Source organism: Schistocerca serialis, chromosome 3 (assembly GCF_023864345.2).
Source record: "Schistocerca serialis cubense isolate TAMUIC-IGC-003099 chromosome 3, iqSchSeri2.2, whole genome shotgun sequence".
In the NCBI taxonomy this organism is placed as follows: domain Eukaryota; kingdom Metazoa; phylum Arthropoda; class Insecta; order Orthoptera; family Acrididae; genus Schistocerca; species Schistocerca serialis.
In genome coordinates, this window is record NC_064640.1 from 735,664,360 (window position 1) to 735,678,311 (window position 13,952).

At 38.4% G+C, this 13,952-nt stretch overlaps 1 long non-coding RNA gene across 2 annotated transcripts in view; it reads left to right on the top strand.

Annotated features, from left to right (window-relative positions):
* Positions 1–2,822: 2,822 nt before the first annotated feature.
* Positions 2,823–13,952, top strand: part of LOC126469569 (uncharacterized) — a 307,523-nt gene continuing 296,393 nt past the window's right edge. Inside the window, exons 1-2 of one of the 2 annotated variants that reach the window (XR_007586019.1) lie at positions 2,823–2,842; positions 10,156–10,293. This is a non-coding gene — a long non-coding RNA (uncharacterized LOC126469569). Of the gene's footprint in view, positions 2,843–10,104; positions 10,294–13,952 lie in introns of those variants that run through there. The other variant, XR_007586020.1, reaches the window with a different exon arrangement.

Consider the following 13,952-nt stretch of genomic DNA (forward strand, 5'->3'; position numbering starts at 1 on the left):
ACGTGAGGGGCATAACAACAGACTTGTAGGCAGTGGAAGCATTAAACTGCCCAACGATAGGAATTTTCTGCTTATTATAAGTTCACAGATTCCGCATAACGGGAGACAAGGGAGGGGAGCCCAACTCCAAATACGTGCGATAATTAATGAGAGTTACTGCAGAGCCAGTGTCCACTTGCATGCAAATGTCTTTACCCAGAACACGAACAGTAACAAACAACTTATTTGTTTGAGAAAGCACACAGTTAACATCCATGTCCAATGCCTCGTCCTCGTCGACAGGAACTTTAGGGGACTCACACACAGAAGCAATGTGGCCTTTTTTCCTACATGAATTACACGTGGCCCAACGTTTTGAACATGCGGCCCTGTCATGCTGTACGAAACAACGTGGACAAGAAGGAAGTGCGGAACGAACCTGCTTCGGTGGTTGCTGTTTTCGCTGCGAGCGTGGTGGCCCGACGCGACTTTGTTGATGCGAGTGCACCGCTGCCACATCGTCGTTCCCCTGTGAAACAGGCAAATTGTCCGCGTCGAAAGTGGTCTGTTCAGCACCCACATCACACCACGCGTCTATTTCCGCACCAGCAGCATGAGACACTTCAAAAAATTGAGCGATGCTGAGAACTTCCGACAACGACGGGTTTGGCAGTTGTAAAGCACGTTGCCGAACTTCTTTAACAGGAGCAAGCCGTAGAATAGTGTCCTGAACCATTGAATCAGCATAAGACACATGATGAGTGTCCGTGACAAACTGACATCTCCTACTCAGACCGTGTAGTTCCGCCGCCCAAGCCCGGTAAGATTGATGAGGCTGTTTACGATACCGGTAGAACGCCATGCGGGCAGCAACGACGTGGGTGTTTTTTCGGTGATAGTTAGACAATAAGTCACACATTTCTTGGTATGATAGAGAGGCAGGTTCCCGCAGAGGGGCTAACTGAGATAGCAGCTGATAGATCCGTGGGGAAATCCAAGATACAAATAACGACTTCCACATAGGAGCGTCGACAACGCCGAAAGCCAAGAAGTGTTGCCGCAAACGCTTCTCATAATCCTCCCAGTCTTCAGCGGCCTCGTCGTAAGGAGGGAATGGAGGCGGAGAAGAGGAAGACAGACGATGAGTAAGCGACGTCGACAACGCCTGAATAGCAGCCGTCTGCTGTGTTTGTTGCGCCTGAATAGCAGCCGTGAGCTGTGTTTGTTGGTCAATGAGCGCTTGCATAAGCTGTTCCATGTCTGCCCCGACACGAACACACAATTCCACAACGCAGGAAAAAAAATATCTGACCTCGTCGCCAAAAAGTGTTATAATCTTTAATCCTAATAAATTGCGTGGATATACAACGTAGAGCAATAGCGAGTTACATGCTACCAACTCCGAATCAGTCACTCCAATGCCGTGCCGTGACACGCGGCCAGCGCCGTTCATAGCCAGGTGGCGCTCCCGCGCTCGGCCGAGCTACGGAGCGCCTCTATCGCCGTGTTCGCGTACAGACGTAGCGGCAGTTTTAAATCATGTGGCACTGTCACAACAAAAAGATGTTTCTGTCAATTATTTCACTGCAAATTTTCAATGAGCACTTTCGCCATACTCACTTAAATTGTTCTTCAGTTCTTGAATGTACTTTCATAACATCCTGTTGTCTGTTTTCTTGCTACACTGCACCAGAACTGACCCTGCTGTGAGAACGTCAGTGTTCTAGCTCAGGACAGTTTCAGTTAATTGGACATACAAATCTAGCCAAATTAGCACCAAGTCTACTATCCTGCATTAAGAAATAATTGTTATTTAAAAAAGCACTTGCAAATAAAAATAATGTATTCATTAATAGAGCTAGAGCTATTTCGGTGATGAGTTGCCATTCCCTCATACCACTTTACACATTACCTATTCTGCATTGTAGCAAACAAATTCTACATCTACATGATTCATAAAAATAATGACAACAATATCTCCTCAGTCGTATCATGGGAAGCTTATATTTTATTCTCACTTACAATTCATCAACATATATTTTACATACACACAGAACACACTAACAGCCATCACTGAATAGTCATGAAAAACACTTAATGATACCCCATATATTTGTGTAGAACACATTCTCAATTACAGTAAAATAATATATATCAAAAAATCAGGCGCACACACACACACACACACACACACACACACACACAGACACACACAGGCACTTGCACATGTACACAAATTATTCATATGGGTATATCATGGTAAAATAAAAGAAGTCACACAGTCACAGCTTAGTGGAGATGTTGTAGCTGTATCCACATTTCTGTTCCGTAGGGTAGGTTATCTGAATCAAGTTGTGTGTAAATCAAAACATATTGAATGATAGCATCCAGCTGAATGAGGCTGTGCAGCTGCATCCTCACATTTGGCGGGATGCACTATGCTCTGTCCAGTCATCCTGATTTCCGTTAACACAGGTTCTCCTAAATGTCTTCAGGCAAATACAAGGATGGTTCCTTCATTAAGGCCACAGCTGATCATCTTTCCCACCCTCATAAAGCATAATTATATGTTCTGTGTGTTTGTGTGTTTTGATGAACTGATTTTCATTGTACAAACTCGACAGTTCAGATGTCATTGTGAAATGATCCCTGGATGAATAAATATAAATAAATAATTAAATAAATATGGACAGTTGAGACCCAGTGGTTGCAGGCCAAAGTTTGTTTCTAGCATTCTGGTCCTTCGACCGTGTAATGAAAGAAAAGCAGCTGCTGTGCAAGATGTACCTGCTGTGGAGGGCCAGTACAGAAAAGGGACGACGAAGGAGGTATCTGCATTGTATCAGATACAGTCTCCAGCGCAGTAAGTCATTTATCAGCCTTTTATATTAGTAAGTAAGACTTTTTACCGATTCTTCAAATATTCTATATGTTTACATATTATCTGAGGAACATAACCACAGAAAGAAAGGTAGTTTATAGTTAGCATTACCTCAGTGAAAAGGCAGTAAAAAAAGAAGAACAGACTTGAATTGTATGCCTGTCATAGCACACTAAGTTTCACCAATTTTTGTTACCCAACTGTCTTCACCCCTGTACATTTGAAAAGAAAAAAAAAACGTATTTGAATCCATGGTAATAGCTATCATAAAACTAAGAATTACAGGGAGATACATGAAGACAAGAGTGACTGGTACAGAAAAGTGTAGGTCTTCACAAAATCAGAGAATGGATCATATACTCACACTTTCAGATGAAAATGAAATTCAGAGGTCACCCTTATGTCGATTTTAGATTGTGGGTGCTTTATTGCTATGTCGCATTTTCTGGATTTCGTTACATTTCATTCATATGTGTTTGCTTAATTGTTATTTTTGCGATCTTCAGTGACTTATATGAGCTAGTGTAAATTGTTTCAGCAGCCCTAGCAGATTTTTTTTCTTTGTTATTCCTTAAGCTACATGAAACAAATGTTACCATACTTGGTCAGACTTTGATGTTTGACAATATCATGGTGAATAAGAATGCCATTAAAGTTGGAGACAGCTACCACCATGACAATTCTCCTACAGTGACCATGACACTACTGCTGACCCTGCAGCCCACTGTGTATACTTTGAGTCATGACTGTCATTGACACAAGCATGTGAGGGTTGCACAGAATACTGGCAATTTGTCTGCTGCTTTCACAAATGCTAAGTACTTTATATACATATACATCTATATCTATATTCTGCATATTCCTAATTGTGGCTAGTATCAGGGATTCTTACTGCACCATTTGGGTGTGCACCAAAGTTAGAATCACTGCTCAAAGACCCACATGCAGGAATTAGTTAGAGTTCATCTTTCTGATCCATGTAGTAGCAGTATATACAGGATTATGGTATATTCCTCTTCATGTACATCTACATACATACTGTGCAAGCCACCAAAAGATGCATGGTGGAGAATTGTACCACTGCTAGTAATTTCTCTTCCTCTATCACTCACAAAACAGAGCAAGAGAAAAACCACTACCTCTATGCCTCTGCACAAAGCCAAATTTCTCTTATATTGTCTTTGTGATGCTCCCGAGAATTGTACAGTGGTGGCTGTAGCATTACTCTACAGCCAACTACAAATGCTGGTTGTTTAAATTTCTTCAGTAGTGCTTTGTGAAAAGAACATTATCTTCCCTCCAGGGATTCCCATTTGGACTCATGTAGCATCTCCATAATACTCACATAGTGACTGAAACTGCCAGTGACAAATCTAGCTGCCCACCTCTGAATTGCTTCAATGTATTTGTTTAATCCAAGCTGGCAGGAACTCGTAACATGCAACCAGTACTTAAGAAACCACACTTTCCTAAAACTCTTCTAGTAAACCAGTGTTGACCAACCACTTTCTATGAAACTGTCCTATCATGCTTGTACCATTTCATGTTGTTTTTCAATGTTAAACTTATATACTTAATCAATGTCATTGTGTCAAGCGGCACACTAGTATTGCTGTATTTGAACATTATAGGACATTTTTCCCTAGTCATCTGTATTAACATTTATTTTGCTATATTTAGAGGAAGTTGCCATTATTCAACTCAACTAGAAACTTTTACTAAGCCATTCTGTATCCTCCTACAGTCACTCAGTGGTGACACTTCCCCCTCTCCACAGCATCATCAGCAAAGACTCACAGACTGCTGCTCACCATATCGATCAGTTCATTTATATATGTAGCAATCTGTGGCTGTTTGCTGATGGAGCTGTGGTGCACAGGAAGTGTCACAGAAGATCCCCATTGGGTACCTTCAGGGATTTAATTCACCTACAGTTTCATCTGCTATGCTAAATATAGCTCTCTGTGTGGGGCATCTCTTATGAAATTTAAACTATGCAGAAGTTAGTGAGCCATTTTGTATCATAAGCCCTATCACATTTTACTGTCTCAAACACTTTTGAGAACACTGGCAGCAAAGAGATGAGTCGACAATTGGATAGTATAATTGTTGCCCCACTTATATGGATGTACAACCCTAATCCATGTTTCAGTCTATCTGGAAATGTCCCAGTTTTCATTCACTGGTTACATAAATAGCATAATATGTGGCTGAATAAGTCCTCACATGATTTTAAAATCCTGTTTGATATTCCATCATATCCAGAACATTATGATTTTATTCAGTTGTTTTAGGAGTTGTGCTTTTGAAATAAAGTGCTATATTTGGTGTGATTTGCATATGATTTAGTAGCTCTGTGGCTCCTTTGGAGATTTTTTTATGATAGCTCCCTGTTGTTTCAGCTACTGTGAGAAAAAAGCTATTACAATCAGAGGCTTCAGCTTTTTGATTGTTGCTGTGTGAGCCACTGCCAGAGGATAGTGGAGTCTCCGCTTGTTGAGATTTTATGTTCCTACTTGACTCACTTTTTTTGATGTTCCATATGGTTATTACTTTATTGTTAGATTTCCTATTTTTTTCTGCATGGGGTGTTTGTTTGTCCCTCCTGATTCCACATGTTAGAATTTTAGAGTACTTTCTTTTTTCTCTAGTGCAGGTTCCAGGTTAGTGGTCATCTTTTGCTCTGCATACAGGTCCCTCTTTTTAGCACATGATATTTTGATGCCAGCTGTTACCAACTCCTTTTTTCAATAAAAGGATGATTTCATTTTAACTCCTGTTTGGACGAAGCAGATTTCAAAATGTTTGCCAATTATGTCCAGGAATGAATTGAATTTCTGATTCTCTGTGTCTTCCTCATGTGCTTCCTCCCATTGTTAAAAGTGTAAGCTCTTTTTTAAGTGATTGGTAGATTCCCTATTTATTATTATAACATGTTTACGAAGCATGTGGCAATTTACTCTTTTCCTTCCGGTAAGTTTACACATTGTGATTTGACGATCATAATCAGACATACCTTTTACTATGGCTTGTGTTTCCATGTCATTGTAATTCATGGGGTCCATAAACAGATTATCAATCAAGATCTTTCTAAGCCAGTATACTCTTCTTGAGAATGGGACCCTTGGGAGCAGGTTGAAAGTTGACAACAATGTTTCCAGCTGTTTATAACTGTTATATCTGAAGGAAATTTAATGTTAAAATTACCACGTTGTACATTCTGATTATTATTCCTCTAAGGTTGTGTAAGAGCTAATTCTAGCTGCTGAAACCTAAGTAACTGAAAATAACCATTTCCAGGCAGTGATGACTGATTCAGCCCACACCATTATGGAGCCACCACAAGCTTTCACAGTGCCTCATTGCCAACCTGACTCTTTGGCTTAATGTTGTCTTGGCCACACTTGAAGCCCATCATCAGCTCCCACCAAATGAAACTTAGACTCATCTGACCAAGGCACAGGTTTTGGTCATTTAGAGTCCAATTGATATGATTACAAGCCCAGCAGTAGCAATGTAGATCATGTCAAGCTGTTAGCAAAGGCACTCACATGGGTTGTCGGCTGCCATATACCATTAATGCCAAATTTCACTGCACTGTCCTAACGGGTACAATTATCATGCATCCTAGATATATTTTTCTGGTGATTTCAGGCAGTGTTGTTTGTCTGTTTGCACTGACAAATCAACGCAAACACCACTGTTCTTAGACATGTTATGTCACGCGGTTTGAGTTGCCTTGTTACAGTTCACGCGCCTTCCCCATCAGTAGTTCAAGTCCTCCTTCGGGCATGGGTGTTGTGATGCCCTTAGCATATGTTAGTTTAAGTTAGGTCAAGTACTAGTGTGTAAGCCTATGGACAGTTGACCTCAGCAGTTTGGTCCCTTATGACCTTCCCACAAATATGCAAAATTTCTTAGTTATAAAGTGAAGGCCATTGACCACTGTGTGATCCGAGGTGAGAGGTAAACCCTGAAATGTGCGATTCTCAGCACAGTCTTGACACTGTGGATCTTGCAATAATGAATTCTGAAACGATTTGGAAAATGGAGTCTCCCATGCATCTAGCTCCAACTACCATTCGGCATTCAAAGTCTGTTAACTCCTCTTGTGTGGGCATATTCATGTCGGACACCTTTTCACATAATCACCTGACCCTGAACTCCACTGATAAGCTTTCAAAGATTGTTCAGGGATACTTTTTTAAAATTTTAGTATAAGGGCTCATTCCCTCTGGTGGGTGATTAATGTAATTGTAATTAATTTGATTTGTTAATTGCAGTCATCCTTGTGTCTGTGCAAATACCTTCAGGACAGTGAAGAAGTCTGTTATAAGCGGTAATCAAAATGTACATCACACAACTCAGACTATGCAACAACCACAAGAAGTACCACTTATTCTGTTATCACAGCTTCATTATGCTATTTTTACATAGCATTCAGTGAATTCGTAAACCATGTGCAGATTGTCCAACTTTTCATTGGTATGCCTAGCCTTAATACTGCTGTGTATCGTCATTAATGCACAACTAAAACTGCTGGGAAACAAAATCCTGGGCAGAATGGTGCAGTACTGAAAGCAAACTTGAGGACAATGTGATATGGAGTGAATTACTGCTGTCAACAGCAGGTACCATGACCAAATCAAAACAAGACACACAGGTCAAACTGTCCTCATTTGCACGGTTCTCCACTATATTCAGTGCAGTAAAGATGTTGAGCTAATTCAAGCAATAAACAAAACAAAGTGCAGTTACTCTGTAGTTAGCTGCCAGATACCACAGATCTCCAATGCCAATATACTTGGAAGGTATCCACGAATGTTTGTCACGGGACTTCTGGTTCAGCCTGTGGGTACCTATGGTTTCAGAACCACTGATATTAGTGCTGTGGGTATCTTCCTAAAACACATTGAACCAGAGTAGGATTTTCTTTAAGTGTCACTGAATTTTTTGAAACAATAACTCTATGGAATAGCACCTGAATAAAAACTTACCCCTATATCCATTCTAGTATGGCACAGAAAATTTATGACCATGTCATTCCATGTCAGTGTACACCTCTAGTAGTTCAGATTGTAGAACAGCAGAAACAGCTATCTCTGTATCTGTGCAAAAATGTCATCAGTAGACACAGTATAAGGACCAATGCACTGCTTGTATTGGACTTGTGGTAGTCAAGAAAACAGTGCTAGCAATTATATCTTTTGTAATGTACCAAGCTATTGATCCTGACATTTCAGTTATAATTCATACAATGATTGTCATGCAGATCCTTCCATTGTCTGCTGAGCTCACTGTAGTGTTGTTCCTTAAGATGGACATGTTATTAAATGAGGAAGTCACTATAAAAATGTGATAACCATAATTAAAAATAAAACTGAATGTGGAAGATGCAAGTCAAAATGCTTAAGCATCAACTCTTCAGTCAGTCAAATTATGACGAGGTTCAGATTCACAAGAGAAATTACTATGGCAGTATATAACAGATATGTGCAGAATCCATGTACTGAAATTTTCTAATTTGAAAAATTCACATAGACTGCTTATATCTGGTGCTAGTTATTTTTCACTACTTCCTTAACCTCATTTCTCGAGAAAGATGTGATGGCGGACAGTTTTTGAAAGTGCTCATAGAGTAGTGAGCAGAGGTGCAATACTCAGCCAACGCTGATTTATTCCGGCAAAGAAGTAAATACCAGCTGCCTAAGTTCATTAAATTGTTTTTTTATAGTTTGTTGGGTATGGCCTATACGTAATATTTCTCACAATGACACCAGTCCTTGCTTTTTGCTGTATATTGTCACTAACCTTTCCCACAGAAGTTTCTGATGTCAGAAAGGTCACTCATATTGAACTTAACCCCTTGATCCTTCCCTTCTTTTTTTTTTTTTTAAAAAAAAGAAAAAAAGAAAAGAAATCACTTCTCGCACATTGAAAAAATCATGTAACTACTGACAACATCTCTACTTGATTCTTCTTCCTGGTCTCTTGATTGCTACTGAGGCATGGCTTGCACTGCTTTCTTAAGGAGATATGGTGAAAATCTACGCTCATGGAATAGAGTTTTTTAGCCTTCTAGCTCATTTAGAGACTGTCAGCTTCAATTACAATATGCAACCTATGAATTTCAGTTTCAAAAGATGAACAATATGTGTAAGGGATGGGGTTGGATTCTACAGGGAACCAAAACCCAACTGAACTGTTGTGGACTGGCACACACGTCCTCTCAAATACAAGTCTGTTAGAAATGATAGACAGTGCAGGCAAATAAACAATGTAAAAGAGACCAGTTTCTTTGTGTCATTTCAATGCAAAGAACATCTGTATCCCAATGATGTCCTGTAATTTTAAGGTTTTTTTCATTTTTAATTCCTTTTAACAAATGATGTGCCTCATGACTTTCACAATGTTTGTACAAAAATTATAATGCGTGATTTACTGACTCAGTCCCTGATTTAGTAACATAGTGTGTAGTACTTACAAATGTAATCACTATTTTCTTTGAATGAATCATCTTACCTTATGTATAAGGAAAATAATTATTTATGTTTATAAAACGTCATCTACATGCAAATGTAGGGCATTACTAAGTTTAAATTACTAAAACTATACAGTATAATAGCCAGAGGTAAGAGGGCACTTAACAACATTCTTTTGTGCACTGTAAAAACAATTCCAATTGTAAACAGGAAAATGAAAATTAAAACATTTAATACATTCAGAGCATCTTTAGACTTATATTTACGCCATACCATGTGTCCCTCACTGTAATTACATTTGGTTCGAGTCAGTACATAAGTATTATTGTTATTTTTTGGTTATTGGGTTCTATGTGTTTTGTTTGGTATTTGTACTGCAGAGACTGGTGGTGTGTATCTCAGTATTATTACTTAGCTAATAAGTGCAGAAAGAAATCCTTAAAAATTAAAATGTTTTGGGAGCTGAAATATGTTACTCAAATCTGAACATGGTTTTATGATTAATCACACTGAATAAAAAATAACTGCACTCTTGTATACAGCCATTTGACAAGACTAGATCTGAGGAAGGCTTCACAACTTATGATAATTAGCGGGTAAAGTTTGCTATATATTCTAGCATCAGAGGATGGTAACACAACTGTCCTGAGGATGCATAAAGGTCAACCAAACAATCATGTGAACAGAGATCATTACATTAACCATGCAACAAGCTTACTTGTTCTGCACTGATGTAATATAATAGTGATAGAATACTGATATTCAGTTGGATACATCCATTGTCATATTTCTCCATCGACTTCATGCTTCTAGGTTTCCACGACATGAAGCAATGCGAGGAATTATGTTGACCAGCAGAGAAGGAACCTGCCCCATGACTGCATCCAGCATCAAAATGAAACCAACTAGCAAGCGTTCAACTGAATACATGACAAAACTAAAGCGAGGAGAGTAAGTCTTTACTCAGTGCTGTACAAATCTAAAGCTAGTTATTGAACATTATGTGTGCTTCCTAGTGAATTAGAGTAATATTGACGCATCATGATTGAAGTCTCTTTAAATCTGAAATTATTTCTGTTAAGTAATATCAGTAGCTGAGAAATCTTCTTTCACAAATATATGTTGACACAATAAACTGGGAATAAGTAGAAATTTCACCAGAAAGATACAAGAAAATATTTGTTTTTATAAACATTGTCAACCTAATTCATTAACAGAAACCACCAGCAGTTTTCTATGAAAAATGAAATGTGAGGAGTTCATGCATCTCTTCTAAAGTAGAAATAAATATTTGCCTGCCTCCAAAGTTAATTTTTCAGTATGTCTGATATGTGGAGAACTTGTGTTAGATTCCCAATACTGCCTGGAGTTCTAGCTAGGTGATACTGTTGGAACATAGTATATCCAGTTTTGTAATGCCATTTGGGGATCTATTTGAGTGAGAAGTAGTGGCTCCCAGGTCTGGGAAGGTTTAAAAGGCTGGAAGAATGGTATGCTGATCCCATGCCCCTCTGTACTACATCTGAATGACACCATTGGCATAGGATTACTTGGCAGTCATTTGGTAGTAAATGACGAGACACGGCCAGTACACATAGTTTTAGATTTAGAAAGAAATACTTTCAAGGCATTTTAAACCCATGTAGAACATTTCACAAATAAGTGTTCTAGGCATTCTGGAGCTTTTCATCATCAATATCTCATATGTAGGTTTGGAGCAATGTGTGTAGAGGAAGTGTGCATTCCCTAAGCTCCATGCACGCCTTTACTATGTTTCTGTTGAATGACAACATCCCAATGGTATAACGTTCATCGTTGTCTCCCAGTAAGATATTGTTACAGTGACATGGATGTTATTGGTGTATAATGGTCCAAACTGCTTACCACAATGTGGTAAGTTCAAATTAAACAGTGAATAAAATTACTTTTCATCTCTTTGCAGAAAAGAAGATTGTGGGACCTAGAACTAAATAAGGATAGCAACTTCAAACATACTTTATTAAAATAGAGAAGTCAATGTAATACATAAAGGCGCCAGGATCTTGAGATGCTTTGAGTGAGTTGTCACAGTAAAGTGTCTGAGGTAGTAGGATTTTATGAGCTCTAGAGTTCTGTGTTGGTAGCCTGAACTCATACACGTGTTGTATAAGCTGCAGATAGTGTAGAATTGCTGGTCCATGGGTAATAATGTGGGCAGGGTGGCTGCAGTGAGCAGTTGAATTTGGGTAAATGGTTGGTACTCAGTGGATGATTGACAGCTGTCAGACATTCACCAAAGTGGCAGTATACATAGGAAAAATCGTAAGTAGCATAGAATGCAGTGCATTGTAACTATTCTGGGAGCAGAACAGAAAAAGCTGTACTAAAGTATCTCGAACAGAACAGACTGAGACGTCATTAGAATAACTCACTGACAGCAAAGTCAAAACTTGAGTCAGTACTGGAGTCAGACTGAGAAAGCAGTAACAGGGTGTATAGATCTATTGCACTTTTGTGATAATAAAATGTAAGTATCTGAATATTTATCATGGCAGGTTGAATAAAACTTGTACAGAACCTGTTTTTTAAAATACATTGTCTAGTACCTTGTTATACAAACTTGATACCATCAGGCCCACCAACAGCAGAATGCTTGCCCCTTGCTCTCAGACACTCCTTCTGCACCCACTGCCTGATGTCATTTGGATTCACTACTTAATAACAGTGTAACACACATCTGGGACCACATTTTTTTACTTTTTACTGCATGTAAGTGGACACTGTGAATCATATCATCACACTGCTCCCCCTAGTTTCACAGTGAGTATCAATGTACCTTTTCCTTATATGATCAAAATTCCAACCTGGAAATTCCGTTGCTTGATTTCATAACAGATAAAGGTGTTTCTGTCAATTATTTCACTGCACATTTTCAAAGAGCACTTTTGCCACACTTGCTTACCTTGTTCTTCAGTTTTTGAATAAATTTTTGTAATGTTGTGTAGTCAGTTTTCTTGCTACACTGGACCAGAACTGAATCTCCTGTGGGAACTTCAGTGCTCTGGCTCAGGACAGCTTCAGTTCATTAGACATACAAATCATGCCACATTAGCATCAAGTCTACTATTCAGCATTCAGAAATAACTGTTATTTAAAGGAGCACTTGTAAATAAAAACAATGTATTCATAATAGAGCTAGAACTATGTTGGTGATAAATATCCATGCCCCCATACCACTTTTAACATTACCTGTTCTACATGGTAGCAAACAAATTTTACATCTACATGTTCAAAAAAATAATGCCAACCACATCTCCTCAGTCATCTCATGGAAAGCTTATATTTTATTCCTACTTACCATTCATCAATACATATTTCACATATGCACAGAATACTCTGACAGCCATCATTGTTTAGTCATGAAAAACACTTAGTGCTACCCCTTAAGTTTCTAGAGTAAGCATTGTCAATTGCAGGAAAACTATATCAATCATAAAATCATGCACACACACACACACACACACACACACACACACACACACAGACAGACACACACCACACACTTATACCATTCATTTATCTTCAATGTACATTTTGTCACTTTCATACACTAAAATAGTTACATGTCTTTCATAAACCTGAAGATATATGTGACTCCTTTTCATTCTACATAAAACTTGCTCTCAGTGTCAATCTATCTGTTTTAACTTTTTATTGTGTTATGTTTTCTTCTTGCACAGTTGTTCTCTTTCTATAAACAAATAATATATAGTTTTTTAAAAAATTACTTCAAAAGAAACAGGAAGTATGATGATTATACTAGACTCCATTTCCAGTGGCTATATTTTAAAATCATCATCAAATATTTACCATACTTATCAGTCTCCTTCCATCACTTGTTCTCATTTACCTTAGATAACAACTCCCTTGCTAACTTGAATTTATTGGCTTTCCAATAGTTTACACAACTCTACAAGCACAGATAAGTAAACTCTTCCCAGTCCATCTTACAGCTGGCATTTCTAGGTTTATAAAACCATGGGAATCCCTCCATTGAATCATGCACTTCCTGCAATTTCTTGATCATTATGTCTTAGTGTTAAATACACGTTATTTTTTCAGCATCACCAGTGCTACATGCTTTCTATTACCAAGCACTTTCTTGTGATGAACACATGTTTGATCTTAACCCCCTTGATTTTACAGTATCATATTTTTTCCCCAGCTATTGTATCTGACTTCACCACCACAAGGACGTTAGCCCCATTAACATTTTCTACATTATAAAAAAAATCAGTTATGTCACTGTTCAAATCACCACCAACTCCATTACCAACTGCTTCTATGCCATTCACTTCATTATTTACATAAACAAAACAGTGGAATCGCCAGTGATGAAATAGTTCTTTATTTAATGGGTCAATGAGGGCCCAATATTTCAGAAAATTAGCATGTTTACATCATGAGGTGATGAAGGCAATGTTGGAAAATTGTGCCTGTTGGATGACATCTGATCATTGACCCGTGAGCTATCCATCATGAATAATGCTGGGAGAAGTTGAATACCACACAACAACAAATTGTCGTAATAAATAACTTTCACTTTTAAAATAATATAACTTTGCTCTGCA